Genomic DNA, 18,772 nt, shown 5'->3' on the forward strand with positions numbered 1-18,772 from the left:
ACTCCTTCAATGATAAACACACTTAACAAACTAGAAATAGAAGACAACCTCCTAGGCAGGGCACGGTGGCTCACACTTGTAATCCCAGCACTTTGGGAGGCCAAGGCAGATGGATCACAAGGTCAAGAGTTCGAGACCAGCCTAGCCAATATGGTGAAACCCCGTCTCTACTAAAAATAGAAAAATTAGCTGGCCGTGGTGGTGGGCACCTGTAGTCCCAGCTACTCGGGAGACTGAGGGAGGAGGACAGCTTGAACCTGGGAGAGAGAGGTTGCAGTAAGCCAAGATCATACCATTGCACTCCAGCCTGGGTGACAGAGCAACACTCTGTCTCAAAAGGAAAGAAGGAAAGAGGAAAGGGAAGAGGAAAGGAAAGGAAGAAAGAAAAAAAGAAGAGAACCTCTTTAACCTCATAAAGAACATCTCAGGAAACCCAAAGCAATGATGAGATCGAATGCTTTCACTCTAAAATCAAGAACAAGACAAAGTGCCATTGCCACTTCTAAACAATACTTTTCTAGAGGTTCTAGAAAAGGCATTTGGTAAAATAAAGAAGTAAAATGCATCTAGATTATAAAGTAATGTAAAAAGTATTTGCAGGTGATATGATCTTATAAATAAAAAATCCAAAAGAATCTACTAAAAAAAAAAGCTACAGGAACTAATAAAGCTACATGATATTAAGATCGACATACAAAAATCAATTGCATTTCTATAAAAAAAAAACAGTTCCATTTGCAAGAGCATCAAGAATAAAATACCTAGAAATAAATTTAACAAAAGGAAATGTCTTATACATCAGAATTATAAAACTGTTGTTCAAAAAAACTGAAGATCTAAATAAATAGAAGATATTTTGGGTTAATGGTGTAGAAGACTTAATAGTGTTAAGAAAGCAATACTCTTCAAATTGATATACAAGTTCAACAACATGGCTATCCACATTCCTGTTGGCCTACTTGCAGACATTAGCAAACTAACCCTACAGTTCAGATGGAAATTCAAGGGAACCAGAATAGCCAAAACAATTCTGAAACAGAACAAAGTTGGAAGATTGACACTCCCAGATTTCAAACTCACTGCAAAGTTACAGTCATCAAAACAGTGTGGTACTGTCATAAGGACATATAAATCAGTAAGAAACAAATGAGAATCCACAAATAAACCCTTACATTTATGGCCAATTGTTTCCACAGAAGGTTGTCAAGACAACACCATGGAAAGGCTAGTCTTTTCAACAGTAAGTGATGAAACTACTGGATAGCCACATACAAAAGAATTAAGTTAGATCCGTATCTCACACCATACAAAAATTAACTCAAAATGGATCAAAAACCTAAACATAAAGGTCTAAAACTATAAAACTCTTAGAAAACCTAGCTGTAAATTTTCATGACCTTGGATTAGAAATGCTTTCTTGACTATGACATCAAAAGCACAAGTAACAAGTAGATAAACTGGACTTCATCAAAATTTAAAATGCCTGTGCTTCACAGAACACTATCAAGAAAGAGAAAAAATGCCTTTGGAAATGCAGAAAATACCTGCAAGTATTCTATCTGATAAAGGACTTATATCCAGAATCCATAAGGAATTCTTACAACTGAACAGTAATAAGACAACTTCATTAAAAACTCAGCAAAGCATTTTAATAAACATTCCTGAAAAGAAGGTGTACAAATTACCAATAAGCACATGAAAAGACGTTAGTTTGCATTAGAGAAATGCAAACTAAAACCACAATGATACCATCTCATACCCAGTAGGATACTTTTAAAAGACAGGCAATAATAAGTGTGGACAAGACTGTGGAAAAATTGGAACCCTCATACATTGCTGATAGCAATGTAAAATGAGGCAGCTGCTTCAGCAGTTTGGCAGTTCTTCTAGAGTTAAACTTGAGTTACCCTATGATCCAGCAATTCTATCCCTAGATATATATCCAAGAGAATTGAAAATTGTATGTCCACACAAAAGCTTGTACTCCAAACATTGACAGCAGCATTATCCATAATAGCCAAAAAGTAGAAACAACCCAAATATCAACTAATGAATGGATAAATGAAATGTGGTAGTATACATAAAACAGAAAATATCCAGCAATAAGCTAGAATGAAGTACTACTGAGGCATCCTACAACATGGACAAAACTTGAAAACACTGCTACTAAGTGAAAGAAGCCATCACAAATGATCACATTTATACAAAATGTCCAGAATAGACAAATCCATAGAAATGGCAAGTAAATTAGTGGTTGCCAGGACAACACAAAGGAGGCAAGGAGACTGATCATTAATGGCCGCGAGGTTTCATTTGGGGCTGATGAAAACATCCTAAAAGTAGATACTGACAATGGTTGCATAACCCTTAATATATTAAAAAAAAACACAAAATTATACACTTTCAAGGGGTAAATTTTATGGCATGTAAATTATCTCAATAAATCTGTCATAAAAACAAGCATTGCCGGGTGCAGTGGGGCTCACACCTGTAATCCCAGCACTTTGGAAGGCCAAGGCGGGCACATCACAAGGTCACATCCTGATCAACATGGTGAATCCCTGTCTCTAATTTAAAAATGCAAAGAATACCAGGTGTGATGGCATGAGCCTATAATCCCAGGTACTCAGAGGCTGAGGCAGGAGATTCACTTGAACTTGGGAGGCAGAGGTTACAATGAGCCGAAATTACGTCACTGCACTCCAGCCTGGGTGACAGAGTGAGACTCCGTTCCAAAAAAACAAACAAACAAACAAAAAAACAAGCATGTACTGTACACTACCTTTCACATATAAAGTGTTGTATCTCCTTTCTCACACGTATCTTCTCATATGTGCAAAAAGATAGTCACAAAAAAAAATCATGAGATCCATTACCTCTATGGATGAGTGGAAAAGTGGTAGAAAAAAGGAGAATGAGAACAGAGTAAAAGAAAGGTGAGAGGAATACTAAATTAGTCTATTAACTAACTTAGTCTGTTAATACCATGGTAATTTTCCATACATTCCTGTTAAAAAAAAATCAGCCAGAATGTGAAAAGAAATAGTAACAAATAAAACTAACTGTATTTCAAAAGAATAACATGAAGACACTGAAGGGGGTGAAACAGAAAGGAACATAATTAACTTTGGGAAAAAGTGTTTTGATTAGTAATAAGGTATTAGTATAGCGTATTAACAGTATTAGTAGTGCATAAGGCTAAAGACAAAAAAGTATATACAAATGTTATTCTCTAGCAAGTACGTATATTACATAGTTCTGAACTTACATCTATGTGTACAATAGAATTTTACAAGTATAGAAATAAATTGTAGATGAAAGCCAGGTTTTGAAGAAAGGAGTTAAAAGGAAAAGAGAAAGGCTAGACTGAGCTCTGCATTAATAGATTAGAATCGATGTACCAGTATAAATTCATGATTTTTAAGATACATATGCATATATTTTTACACACGTATACAGAAATATAGATGTATATAAATTCATATATTGCCTGTCTCCATCTGCTCAAAACACCCACTAGAAGCAATGACACCCCAATAGTAATGAGCACTTCTAATGCCCAGATCTTGGTTTCTAATCACTATTCTCAAAGAAACGATGCTGGACTCCTTAGACAATGGTTGACTCAAAGGCTTAAGCAGGAAAAATATAAGATGAACCAGAAAGCAAACAAGTATCCCCAAAAATGATGGGGACAGGCTGAAAGGATGAACAAGAGTCAACCTGAAAGGGCTTTCAATGGACAACTGAACAATAAAACAATGAAAAAATTAATAAATAATTGAACTAATGAGTAAATGAAAGAGTTCTTCCTTACAATAGAATCCCAACTTTAAAATGCAGCTTAATATCAACAGAAAATCACCAGTAACACAAACAGCACAGTAATTGCCACAGGCGAGGATCATTGACAGATACTAAAGTTAATGGGTAAAAATATAATGAGAAATAGGGTATTTGCATAGTCCAACAAAAAACTAGTATCTGAAGTATAATAAGAACCCTTGCAACTCATTAAGACAAATTACCCAATTTAAAAATGGACTAAAGATTTCAACGGACCACCAAAGGTGACAAATAGATGGCAAATAAGCACACAACATCATTAGTTATTAGGAAAATACAAATTAAAATTACAATGTTATCTCTACAAATCTATAAGAATGACTAAAATTAATAGCAGTGACCATTCCAACTGCTGGTGAGCACAGGGAACAACTTGAATTCTTATTCACTGGGGATGAAAATGTAAAACGTTACTAACATATTGCAAACTAATTTTGCAATTTATTTAAAAATTAAACATACACCAACCATATTACTTACCCCGAGTATTTACCAGAGAAATGAAATGCTGTGCCACCATCGTTACAGTTTTTTTAAAAGTTTACAGAAAAAGCATGAAAGAAAATACTCTGCAACTTTTAACAGTTAACCCGGTGGCCAGCACACAGCAGGTACAAAATATATACTAAATGAATGAACCTGACTGTTGAAGTTCTAAACTAATGACTTAACAGCAATACTACCAATACTTAACATCAACATTACAGTAATATAACATCAATACATTAGTGATATAATGACTTAATGTCAATACAACTTTAACAGGTAGTCTGCTATTTCAAAAAGTTCAAAAGCACTGATATACTACCAAATGTGAAATGATCAATATCCCAAGTTACTCATGATGTCACAGTTGTTTCCCAACAAAAAGCTTCCCAGAATGGGTAGTTTTGATATGGGCCTTCCTTAAGAGATGATAGGACTTCAAGGCAGGTACAGACATCATAAGCAGAAGCAAAGCCTGGTACAGTGTCTCATGCCTGTAATCTTAACACTTTGGGAGGCTGAGACAGGCAGATCACCTGACTCAGGAGTTTGAGACCAGCTTGCTCAACATGGCAAAACCCCATCCCTACAAAAATACAAAAAAATTAGCCAGACATGGTGGCACACATCTGTAATCCCAGTCACTGGGGAGGCTAAGGCATGAGAATCGCTTGAACCCAGGAGGCTGAGGTTGCAACAGTGAGATGAGATCACACCACTGCACTCCAGTCCAGGTGACAGAGCAAGATTGTTTCCCAAAAAAAAGAATACTGAATATTACTCATTGTAAGTAACCATGGAGATCATAAAATGATAGCCTAAAAGTTTTTAATATAATAAAGATTCACAAGGCAGTATAAGCACAGCTAGCTAGGAATCTGAATTCCGGTATCTGCTATAATTTAGAATTGTGTTCTGGTAAGTAAATTACATACCCTTTCTGAGCCTTAGATTGGGATAATGTCTTGATGAGGTTATTTGTAAGGTATACATAAAACAAATAACATAAAGAGTTTGGCACTTCATATACAGTAAGTACAGTAAATGATAGTTGGTACAGAGGTTGTGCTACAGATGATAGCCATTAGCAAGGACTCTGGACTTATATCTTGCAGAAAAGTGATTCATTCCCAAACCTGGCTATAATCAGAAGAATATAGGGAGCTTCTGATTAAAAATAGAAACCTGGGCCCCAGTCTAGAAGCGGGGAATTAAATCTAGCTGATAGAACCCAAGAAATAATATTTTTAACAAGAGCTCTAGAAGCCAATACTATAAATAATAGATATTTATTTTACTATAAATAATAGGTAAGTTATTTTGTAAAAGTAGTGTTTTAGGTACAGCAATCTTAAAAAAATTATTAAATGAAGTGGGAAGAAACTGGAAGCCATAAGAACAATGAGGAAACTACCCTATGGGGGAAAAAATGGTCCTTTGTACACCTTAGCTAGACTCTCATTGTTAAATGGAATCCACTAGCAACCAACTAGAACTAGAATACACATCCTTCAATTAAAAAGCAATGAAGCCTCCTAAAACCTTCAACATAGATTCAAATAAAAAATGTTTCCATTAAGCATAAAACCCCCTATTCCTTTGACATTTCCTTTAGCCCTGGCCAGTACTGATGTTGATGGCACATTTGTATCACATACCATGCTATATTTGCATGTCTGTATTATTTCTGCATGTCCTCTCTGTTGACCAAATGTTTAACTTTCAAAAAGAGAGAGGCTTCAACTTTTCAGCAAATCTAAAATTATTCCAAAATAAAAAAGCGGTGGGGGGAGGAGAGGGTGGCCTATATCTATGTGATTACCTCTCTAACAACACAGCAACATGCACTACTTAAGCAACATGCACAAACTTAAGTATTTTTGGTGAGTCTACTTGCTAAGTCATTCTAGTTATCTTTTTTGTCCACAGTTGAAGTTGAGTTAGCCGTCTCCCTAAACGCCTTATTTATTTATTTTTTTTTTCTTTTTTTTTGAGACAGAGTCTCGCTCTGTCACCCAGGCTGGAGTATAGTGGACTGATCTTGGCTCACGGCAACCTCCGCCTGCCTCAGCCTCCTGAGTAGCTGGGATTACAGGCACTCACCACCACACCCAGCTAATTTCTGTATTTTTAATAGAAACAGGGTTTCACCATGTTGGCCAGGCTGGTCTCAAAACTCCTGACCTCAAGTGATCCGCCTGCCTTGGCCTCCCGCAGTGCTAAGATTACAGGTGGTCTGAACCACTGCCACCATGCCTGTTCCTTAATAAGAAAACTTCTAAGCCCCACCTCCTACCCAGTGAGTTATAGTGTCTCCAAGCCTGTTAAGCATTAGAAATGTTTCCAATTCTGGTCCAGGTTTAGAACCACTAATGTCCCCCTAATTACAACCTACACACACACACACACACACACACACACAGACACAATTTTAGTAAAAATTAACTTACAAATGACTGAAAAAATTTATTTTCCCCTCCTGGTTAATTTAAGTTAATCATAAAAGCAGCCAAGTTTACATACTAAACTTTTATTATTATAAATACTTTAAAACGTTGATATTTGAAAGTACATTAGTTCCTGGAAATTTTTTCTTGTATAAATCACCTCACACCCCAGAATGCTACATGTAATAAATGAGGTGGTACTCTCATTTTTTTAAAAAAAGAATGTAAACAGAAAGAATTAAGATAAAATTACTAAGAGAATTTTGCCTCCTCTTACACAAGTAATGATCTCACTCAAAATATTTACAGTATTCTCTAAAACTGAAGGACGATACATACCAAAACCTTCCTCAAAAAGAAAGATCTCAGCCGAATGTGGGGCTCACACCTGTAATCCCAGCACTTTGGGAGGCCGAGCCGGGCAGACTGCCTGAGGTGAGGAGTTCAATACCAGTCTGGCCAACATGCTAAAACCCCATCTCTACTAAAAATACAAAAAAATTAGCCGGGCGTGGTGGTGTGCACCTGTAATCCCAGCTACTAGGGAAGCTGAGGCAGGAGAATTGCTTGACTCGGGGAGGTGGAGGTTTCAGTGAGCCGAGATCACACCACTGCACTCCAGCCTGGGCAACAGAGCAAGACTTCATCTCAAAATAAAATAAAATAAAATAAAAAGAACTCATTACAATATGAATGGACAATATAAATATCTAAGAATACAAAATGTCACTCCTGCAAAGAAACACTGGCATAAAGCTGAGTCTGAAACCACTGCTGCTGTGAAATGTTACCAGCAGAAATTTTGAATAAGTGAACATTTTAATACCACCCAAGAAACTGGAGACCTCAGTCTGTACAATTTTGAAAGACAAGAAAATTTCACACAAATCATTTGTTCTAATTTCCTTCAACTCTGTTCACAAATTCACTTACTAAACATAAAAATTCAAAGCACAAATGAATATATTTACACTTATCTAAAAACGTTTATATTGCATCCTGGATGTCTCTCCCAGTACTGAGACCCTACAAGACATCCTGCTTGGATGTCCCTCAGGCCTCTCAATTCCATGTTTTAAATTACCTATTTCAAGAAATAGCATCTATTCATCTACCTATTCACTCAAGTCAGAACGCTCAAATATTCTGGATTCATTACTTACCACCCACATTTTCCCTAATACCTCACAACCATATCCCCTCATGCCCTTTGTCACCAACCTGCCTCTGACCAATCTTTAATCCTAAACTGCTACATTAACCTCCCTCGATTTACTGGCTCCACCTAGTGCCCTGTCCAACTCTCCAGAGAGAATTATCATCATGATTCTTATGATTACCACTTTTCTTTTAAAGGCTTCAGTAAATATTTTTAAATCCTCAGCACAGCAATACCAGTTGCCTGCTTACCTCTTCTAACCTCATAACCTGACACTAACATGATTTCTCAGTCTAGAATAAGTATCTTTACTCCTTCACCTCCTCTATCTAATCACTCCTACTGGACTTTTAAAGATTGACCTTCTCCAGTATGGAAAAGGTATCCTGCTTTAAACTTTCATTGCATGCTCTACATACCTTTAAATTGTATCACAAATTTATTACTAAATACAAGCCAGTTATGGGGATACACAAAGGTGAACAAAACACAGTCCTAGACTTAAAGCACAGTGGAGGCAGAAAAATAAAGTCAACTGCAATATGGTCTGGTAACTTTTTTTAAACTAACACCTGAGTGTTTATTATAAGCCAGGCATCATGCTAAGGATTTGCCGTGCACTATCTCAGTTACTTCTCCAATAACCTTATGATTTCCACTGTACAGAGAAGGAAAACTAAAAGTTCTGTTATTTGCCCAAAGTTCAATTAAACTTTAGAACTGAGATAGGAATCCAAGTCTGATTCTAGACCCGAAGCTCTTAATCACCAGGCCTCTATTTCTACTGCCACAGCATTTAATTCCGTTTCCCCGGTGGCCAGCACACAGCAGGTACAAAATGTGTATTTGTTAAATAAACGAACTTGATTGTTGAAATTCTAAACTAATGACTTAACAGCAATATTACCAATACTTAACATCAATGTTATGGTAATAGAACATCAATACATTATTGATATAATGATAATGTCAATACTACAACTTTTAAGTGGTAGTCTCCTGCTTCAAAGAGTTCAAAAGCTAACACTGTTAGTGTATTTATTAAATACACTAACAAATGTGGAAAGATCAATATCCCAAGTGACTCATCATTTCATACTTGGTAATAGCAAAATACTGGAAATTAATGTCTATCAGAAGCAGACCCATTAAACAAATCATAGTCTATCCCATATCATGGTCTATCCATATGCTATGGTCTCAGTGTGTTTTCCCAAAATTCATATGTTGATACTTATCACTATATGACCTTATAAAAGATGTGCTTCACCCTTTTGCCCCTTCTACTTACTATATTAGGGAACAGCATTTGTTCCCTCCAAAGGAAGTAGCATTTAAGATGCCATCTTAGAAGCAGAGATATCAAACCTACTGGCACTGTGATCCTGGACTTCCTAGTTTCCAGAATGCTAAGAAATAGATTGCTGTTCCTTATAAATTGCCCAATCTCAGGTATTTTGCTGGAGCAGCATAAACAGACTGAGATATCATATAACACTTAGGCAGCTGTATAAAAGAATAAGAATGCTCTTTATTTACTGACATGGAATAATCCAAGGTACACTCATTGGAAAGAAACAAGGTGGGAAACAACGTGTCTTACGCTACCAAGGGTGGGGGCAGAAAGGATATATGCTTTTAACTTCCATATGCAAAAAACATCTTTGGAAGAACACACAAGAAACTGTTAACACAGGATGCCTGAGGAGTAGTATACTGGGTGACTTGGGGGTAGAAGGAAGGTGATTTCACTGTATTTCTGTTTGACCTTCTGAATTTTGAACCAAGTGATTATATTACCTATTTAAAAAAAAACTCCCAATAAAATTTTTAAAAAGCAATTTTAGAAATGAAAACAGAAACATCATAACATCCATGGTCATAGCTTTCTTGATTGCTATGGTGTCAAAGTGTCTGATTCTTGCTGGAGTCAAATATTGGTTAAATCAATGAGCAAAGTTTACAAAAGTTTCAAATTACCACTGCAGGAATATTTCAAATATATTTTATAAAGAATAGCATAACTGGTGGAAAATGGTTTTGATTTTCCTGAAAACAGTCAATCAGAACCAAAGATTTTCAAAGCCTCATCCCAGGCCTATCGTTTATCAAAGTGTGAAACACTACAAGAATCTGTATTCTTTCAAAAACACCACTATGATCATTTTATTTGAAATCTTATATAATAAAGAACTTATGGGGGTGGGGAGACTTTAGAAAGTTGCCCAGACAAAAACGCTTTAGATGAGTCAACTGTATACATATATCAGTAAAGCTGTTAAAAAAAAATAAATTAAAAAAAAAAAAAAACACGAATTCATGGCTATTAGAAATCTTATCAGTGGTTACCTGGGGCAGTAAAAGGAGAATTCCAACAGGGCACAAGAAATTCTGGGATGGTGGAAATATTCTATATCTTGATTAGAATAAAGGCTACAAGATGTGCATATGCACATGTCAGCAATTCATTGAACTAAATACTTAAAATCCATGTATTTTATTGCATTAAAGTATACAATAATCAATAAGGCTACTTGGTAATTTGTAAAGCATTTGGATATGTAGATTCCTGGGTCCCTCTCCCAGAGATTGCTAATCAGTGGGTCTATAAAGGGAACCAGTTAATCTGCATTTTTAACTCCAGGCCATGGTGGACCCTTCAGACATAAAGGTCATCAATCATACTTCGGAAAATACTGACCTAGCATAATATTCCATGTCCAGTAATTACTGATCATACTTTGCAAAAATACATAAATAAATGATAATTTAAGACAAAAAAAATTAGGTAATTTTGATTCCCAAGTTTAGAAAATACTAATATTGGCAGGGCACGGTGGCTCACACCTGTAATCGCAGCACTTTCAGAGGCCAAGGCAGGTAGATCACAAGGTCAGGAGTTTGAGTCCAGCCTTATCAACATGGTAAAACCCCGTCTGTACTAAAAATACCAAAATTAGCCAGGCGTGGTGGCACACACCTGCAATCCCAGCTACTCGGGAGGCTGAAGCAGGAGAATTGCTTGAACCTGGGAGACAGAGGATGCAGTGAGCCAAGATCCCACCGCTGCACTCTAGCCTGGGTGACAGAGTGAGACTCTGCCTCAAAAAAAAAAAAAAATACCAAGAATATTAAGTGGTAGGAGTTCCAGGAGGAAGAACTAAGGAATAAGACAGTTAAGAAAGCTTGTTCCTTCTTCCCCATCTCCTACAATCCTTCAATAGCTCTCCATCACATAATTGCCGTGGTTCTCAACCATGGATGATTCTCCCCCAGGTGACGTGGCAATCTCTGCAGACATTTTTTCCATTTCGCAACCAGACACAGCATGTGCTACTGCTATCTTAGCACAATGACAGCAGGGATGATGGTAAACATTCTGCAATGCACAAGACAGCCCTCCTCTCCCCCAAATAATTATAAAACCTCAAATGAGAAACTCTGACCTGGAGTCCACCTCCAGTGAAGCTACCAAAAGTAGTCAGTTGTGACCCAGAGTTAAACAAAACAACAGAATTAACACGTTACAACTTCAGGAAAGTCCATTTTTACTTCCAGAATAGTGGGGAAGTAGGAAGGGTATCATCTTTGTATTTTATATAAAGCAAACACAGAACAAAATGCAAATGACACATGAATACCTAAGACTTAAAAAACTTCGAAATAATGTAAGCAGGAGAAGCTTCAGGCTATACCCCCAATAACGGGGTATTTACATATCCTCCTCAGCTTTCAAAGTACAGTATTTTTAAAGTTAACACTGGCCTATAATATAATATTGTACATAAACTTTAGCATGACAATCTGTTGCTACCACACAGTCTAGCATAGTGCTATGCAAAGTACAGTCTGTGGACCAGTGAGACAGTCTGAGAATTATCAGTTTAAGTCAGAGAAACATAGAAATCGAGAGCACAAAAAATCGGAAATTTTAACAGCAGAATAATTTACATCTATTGAAATTAGTAATAAAAAATTGGGGCTTATAATTTATCTTTCTTACTCCATTTCCACTTTTTTTTATCTGCAGTACAGTCATGTACTACATAACATTGTTTTGGTCAATAATGGACCACATTTATGACAGTGTTCCCATAAGATTACAGTGGAGCCAAAAAAATTCGTATCACCTGTGATATCATAGGAGTCATACGTTCATAGCACAGAACATCATCTTTTCTATAATTAGAAACACAAACACTTGGCTGGGTGTGACGGCTCAGTCCTGTAATCCCAGCACTTTGGGAGGCCGAGGCAGGAGGATCACCTGAGGTCAAGAGTTCGAGACCAACCTGGCCAACAAGGTGAAACCCATCTCTACTAAAAATACAAAAATTAGCTGGGTATGGTGGCAAGAGCCTATAATCCCAGCTACTCAGGAGACTGAGGCAGGCGAATTGCGTGAACCCAGGAGGCAAAGGTTGCACTGAGCCAAGATACCGCCATTGCACTCCAGCCTGGGAGTCAAGAGCGAAATTCCATCTCAAAAAAAAAAAAAACCAACAAATACTTACCATTACCATTGTGTCATAACTGTCTACAGTAGTCAGTACAATAACAAGCTGTACAAGCTCACAGCCTAGAAGCAATAGGATATAGCCTAAGTGTGTAGTAAGCTTTACCATCTAGGTTTGTGTAGGTACACTCTACGTCTCAATGTATCCCTATTAACAATGCATAACTGTACTTTTTAAAATTATAATCTAACCTACTCTGACTGATACATCTAGTAAGTAGCAAAGCCAAGATTTGAATCCATATCTAACAACAAAGCCCATGTTCTTAATTATTACTGTTAAGATTTTAAACTGAAACTCCAATGTGTAATCCCTACATCCGGATAGCTGGAATGCACCAAGTTAAGTCACAAGGTCTTAGTATGTCTGGCCTAAGGCCTTCAACACTAAAAGCTAGCCAAGCTGCCTCTTTGACCCCTCTTCCCCAAGCCCATGCTCAAAGTTTAGTCTCCAGAACTCTGATCATGCAAAAAAGGCACAGGAAGACAAAAACAAAGAAAAGATTCATCCTCAAGGCCTAGAAGCAGAGTCACTGAATGCTACTCTTTTCTCTTTTGGAAGCCACCCTGGTTTCTGGCTGTGGGGGATAATATCCTCTCAAATAGGAGTAGGCCCCAGATCTCTCTAATCATGCTAGCTATATGGAGTACAGAATAAATGAATCCAAAACAAAAAAAAAAAGTCACATGGACTTAATAGTCTATAATTTTAAAGTCTTCCTTCCTCACACCAAGACCTCCAACCCCTAACATAAGTTTCAAAGACCTTACATAGGACTCATCCATACTGCATATTTTGACCAGAATCCTTTAAAATAATTACATACCAACTCAGTACACAATATCCGAAAGAAAATTTAACTTCCCTCAAAAAAATCCGTATTAAGTGCCATGACCTATTTTGGTGCAAAGTAACTGCAGTTTTTGCAATTACTTTCAATGGCAATATTTACTTTCTCTTCTTAAATATTAGTAAAAATTCACAAAATTATTTCAAGACCCACTAATGGGTCACAACCTGCAGCCTTCAAAACAATTCTATACAGTTCAACGGTTTACATTTAACAGTATGTTCTTATCTAGCAAACTAAACCCATAATCAAACTACCTTAAAATTCTACTCCTTAAAAACATAATTTTTCTTCAGTTTCTATTACATAATAAAGTTTATGTCTTTACAGCCCAAACTTAGTACAGAAAAAGATATACACAAAAAGTTGTCTCAAAACTTAGTAAAGGGGCCAGGCGCGGTGGCTCTCGCCTGTAATCCCAGCACTTTGGGAGGCCGAGGCGGGTGGATCACGAAGTCAAGAGCTCGAGACCATCCTGGTCAACATGGTGAAACCCCGTCTCTACTAAAAATACAAAAAGGTAGCTGGGCATGGTGGCGCGTGCCTGTAATCCCAGCTACTCAGGAGGCTGAGGCAGGAGAATTGCCTGAACCCAGGAGGCGGAGGTTGCGGTGAGCCGAGATCGCGCCATTGCACTCCAGCCTGGGTAACAAGAGCGAAACTCTGTCTCAAGAAAAAAAAAAAAAAAAAACTTAGTAAAATACATAAATTAGTTTAAAATGTTCAACTTCTAATCAAAAATTGAAGAATTGAAGATAGCTTATCAAGTCAAAATGTGAAACACATTTCTCAGCAGGCAATTTAGTCAGGTGAGAATTGGCAATTCCCAAAACACAGTCTACAATAAATATGTATATCGTCAAATTATAATAAGTCTGAAACTCATCTGCTCTACCACTATCCTTATTATGACTGGTCCCCTCATCTGATCACTTTCCATTACTGAGACCTTAGAGGCCAAAGATCTAACTCTTCTTCCTTCCTCTTTCCCCCCATGCTTTGCTGTTGTTCTTGTTCTAGCATATTCCTCTGAATTCCCCTAGGGTCTGTAAGGAGTCCTAACTTGTCTTAGACTTGCTCAGAAGTTCCGGTATGGATTTACTTAAAATTACTTATATGGCAAAATGTGCAAATCCGAACGACCAATTTTATCACAAACTTCTGAAATATAATATTTTATACTACCTTTCATGTATTACGTATGAGTCAATTATTTCCAAACCAAAGCCTACAACAAAAATTATTAAGCTATATTAGAAAAAAGACAATATCCTTCCTTTTTAAAAGGCAAGAACTAATTAAAACCAACTTAACATAAATTTCTGTTATTTGTTGTGAACTTGACTTCTGTAAGCCTAAAAACACCTGCGGTATTTTTAGTAACTGTATTAAGACCTGGTTCCATCATGTTGCCCCATCACAGAATAACAATGCTATCATGCAAATCACCTGTGTAGCTTCTACATTTATTGCATAGCCTCACTCAACTGAACAGATGAATGGGATGAAAGATTGTTTATTGCTCTCCCGCCACCGTTCCCCCCACTCCACCACAACCACCCAACCACCCCTTAACTCCTTCCCTTGCAGTCTGAAGAAATAAAGAATCCAAGCAGCAGTAACTGACTTGGTCATTGTTTATATCCCCCGCTTCAGTGTATCAGGATTCTACAAGTCTGAAATACTCTCCTCTCCAACTTGCACATAAATATTGGGGGGGGGGGGGGGGAACTGACTATACTTATCACCTGCGTGTACATAAATATGGAAAACAGGTTAAATGGTTGTGGATCTAGGTTATCTGTTCATTGAGATTCTCAGAGGCACTAAGATACTCTTCCCTTTCATCAAAATAACAAAGCCAGAAGAAAGAATTCTTAAAGCTGAACTATTTAGCAATAAACTCTCAAGAATGTAGTGAGTTACTATTTCAGTAACTAAGCAAACACCTGAACGTCACAAATTCTTTCCTAGGGCTGTAAAAACCCAAATTTCTAACAGTGTACTCTCAAACAGTAACTTAGCAAGTGGAAATGTCCTAGAAAAATCTCAGTTGCTTATTTCTTACTATATACACAGCTGAAATGGAACTCAGGAGTGGAAAATGTGAATGAAATGGTCTGTTCTTTTTCCAATATGTGGGGGAGGAAAGGAAATGAAAGGGCTCCTTAAAAGAATAACTGAGAATGCTGAAATATTTTCAAAAATTAATTTCCCTAAACTTTGCCACTCCACACCTCCACTCCCTCTCCTTTCCAGGGACCCTTCCCACCCTTTCCATCTCCTCCGGGGGGCGCCCTTCCCAGACATTCTTCTTCCCCTATTCCTAAAAATTAAGCCCAAACACCAAACCAAACTCCCGATTGATTCTCTGTTCTCAAGACTCGCCCGCCATCCACCGGCCTTCCGAGCTGCGCCTGGAGAGAGGCAACCCCGAGAGGCGGGAGCAGCGGGGAGGCGACGCGGCGACCGGACCTGCTGCTCCCGCCGCCACTGCCGCCGCCTGCACTGCAGCCTCAGCCCGGTGCATCCTCCTTCCTCCCTCCCCGCCGCCGCCCTCCCGGGCTGGCCCACACGGCACCCTCGCCCGAGCGCTCACACTCGTCCCCGCCCCGCCTCGCCGGGCCCACCGCTCTGCCGAGGGGGCTGCGGCCAGCGACGGGAGGAAGCGGAGCCACGGGCGCCGGCGGGCGCGGGAGGAGGCGCAGGGAAGGCGAAGGGACGCGGGGCTGAGACCACCCCGCTCGGGCTGCCGCCGCCGCGGAGGCCGCGGCTCTCCACCCCGAGCCCGGGGCCGGTCCGCCGCGGCACAGGAAATGCCGCCGCCTCGGCTCTCCTCACTTTCAATTCAAACTGTCACCGCCGCTGCCTCCCCTCCCCCCGGGCCCGCGGCCGCCGCGCCCCGGGCCCGCCGTCGACCCCAACCCGGATCCCCGCGCCGCTGCCTGCGCCTCGCCTCAGGGCGTTCCCCGGCTCGGTCCAGCGGCCGCAGAGGTTCCCGGAATTCGGAGCCGCTGACCCCGAGTCCCGGCGGCCCGAAGCTGAGACTCACCCATGGTGCTACTGTTGACGCTCCTCTCCTCAGCAGCAGCGGATCTCGCACTGACCGACATCCCCTCCCCCCCTGCGCGACCAGCCCAGGCGCGGCGCAGCGCAGCCCGCCGATTCTCTAAAGGCGCCTACGCCGATTCCGCGGCGTAGCCGCCGGGCGTCGCTGCCCTGCTTACGCAAGCTACAGCAGGCTGCCTCCACTGGCTCTCACCCGACTCCCGCTCCCTCCTCCATCCGCCGCCCCCTCGGCCGAGGCTTCCGGGCCGAGCGGAGGCTGCCTTCTATCTCGCGAGATTACCTCCTCCCCAGCCCCGCCGCCTCGCTCCGTTTCGAGCATGACTTCATTAGCGTCAGCAACGTTTTGGTGTTCGGGTTTAGCCGCCATGTTTAAATTGACCGGATTTCGTACCACTGAGGCCATGGATATTCGGGCCTCTCTGCGTGTTTCTTCAACACTGCCTCTAAGGTTAATTGCGTTACATCTGTTGGAGAAAATACTGGGGACGCTGCAAAGGAGTGGTCGGTGGGGTGCGAGGGTGGGGTCTTGCCCGAATTAAAGATGGCCGCCGTCAGTTCGGCCCCGCGCTCTTTCACGTCAAGTTTTGGAGCTGCGGGAGCCGCCCGGTTGGCCTCAGCGCCTCCTTACGGAATTGGCGTAAGGCAAAGAGGCGCGGCAGTAAGAGACTGAGAAAGTGCCTCGGGGCGGGGGCCGCATCCGCCCCCTCGGCGTCTAGCTACTGACCCGACGGCTTTGTGAGTGAACGTGGACACTTCGAGGCAGGTGTCTGTGCCCCCATCCCTCCGCGTTTCCTCTGCTTCCTTGACTTTCGGGGTGAAAAGTGAGGTTAGGCCCTGTTGCCCCCACCCTCCCCTCGCGCTGTCACTCTCTGGTGGCCTGGCACACGGCCAAGAAGGCGGCCGCTGGAGCCCCCACTGCGGACTCGGCCGCCGCTTTGGCCTTGGCTCACCTTGTTGGTGCTCGGTTCGGTCTTCTTGGAGCTCACACCCTAGTTGAGGAAATGAATGGACACAGGAAACAACAATTAAAAGAGTAATAAAGGGCTACGATTGTTTGATCTTCTGTGGCAGTGAATGTCGCTCTGTCATTGGAACCTTCCCCAAGCGCATTCTAGTGAAATCCTTGCTTCACTCGGAATAACCTGTGGTCTTTTGTACATTTCTGGAACCTAATGGCTCTCCTGGTTGTATTCTTCATACACGTGTTATTTTTCCTGTTTAACTTCATGTTAAAGAAATGTGTACTGTACCTGGTTAACTGCATGTTAAAAATGTGTATGTGTATTTAAGTTATGAGCACGTGCAAGAACGTTCAGAGCAGCATGCTTATTTTAGTGAAACAATAAATGTCTACCGATAGGAGAATGGATGAATAACTGTCATTGTTGAACAAATTGACATACACAACACTAAAGATGAAAATCAGTGACCTAAAGCTACCATTTTTCATATGGATAAGGTCATTAACATAATATTGAGGAAGAAAGGCAAGTTGCAGAAAGATATATATGGCATACGGTAAATAAAAGTTTGATAATTTAAAAAAGTAAGAACAAATTAAAAATCGTATAAGGAAATCATAGATATCAAATTCAGAATAATGGTTACTTCCAGAGAGGAAGAGAAGGGAATGTAACAGGAAGGGTTCATTTGTATCTGTGATGTTTCTTTTCTACCAGAAGTATTTTGAAAATGTGGCAAAACATTAAGCTAAATAGAGGGCACATGGGTGTTCACTTGTAATTATTTCCTTTATTGTTCTGTGTACTTGAAATATTTCCAAGTAATTTTTCTAAGAAAGGAAACATACAGAAGCAACTTATTTTGTATCTTGATATATGCCATTTCATACATCTACATTTTTATTGAACTGCTTATAAAGCCTGTTGCAACTCATCTGAACAACCAATCATTGTTTTAAGTTTCTGAAACTGCAAATGAACGTTTTACTTTGGAAAATTTTGTTAAATTTCTAGTTTTGAAAAAAGCAATGTAGCAAGAATAATAAATGTATGGCCTCTGGAGTCAGACTGCCTGAGTTCAAATCCCAACTCTACATTTATTAGGTTTGCCACCAAGGACAACTTACTTAAACTTTTCTGTGATCCAGTTTCCTCATCGTAAACGGAGATAATACTTCTCTAATAGAGTTTTGGTAAGAGTTAAATAGACTAATACATGAACACAGTGCTTAGACAATGCTTAATAAATATTACCTAAATATAGATTATTTTTAAATACAAAATTAAAGCAAATATATTTATTAATATAATCTAATAGTCTAAAGGAAGTAAATCTTTGCCTCCTGTCTCTACTGATAACATTCCTTTGAGGAAGATCTTTTAATGGGTACATGAGGTGAATTGTGTTATTTTGTGCTATGAAAATGGATAAATTC

General features: G+C 39.7%; 1 protein-coding gene across 2 annotated transcripts in view; it reads right to left on the reverse strand.

Annotated features, from left to right (window-relative positions):
• SEPTIN7 (septin 7) overlaps nucleotides 1–18,772 on the reverse strand; it is a 162,839-nt gene that overhangs the window by 86,369 nt on the left and 57,698 nt on the right. Inside the window, exon 1 of one of the 2 annotated variants that reach the window (XM_074379825.1) lies at nucleotides 16,358–16,592. The exons of the other annotated variant lie outside the window; for it this stretch is intronic. The gene's annotated coding sequence lies outside the window, so the exon portion shown is untranslated. Of the gene's footprint in view, nucleotides 1–16,357; nucleotides 16,593–18,772 lie in introns of those variants that run through there. 2 annotated transcript variants of the gene reach the window in all.

The sequence above is a fragment of the Saimiri boliviensis genome, chromosome 10 (genome assembly GCF_048565385.1).
Source record: "Saimiri boliviensis isolate mSaiBol1 chromosome 10, mSaiBol1.pri, whole genome shotgun sequence".
Classification (NCBI taxonomy): Eukaryota; Metazoa; Chordata; class Mammalia; order Primates; family Cebidae; genus Saimiri; species Saimiri boliviensis.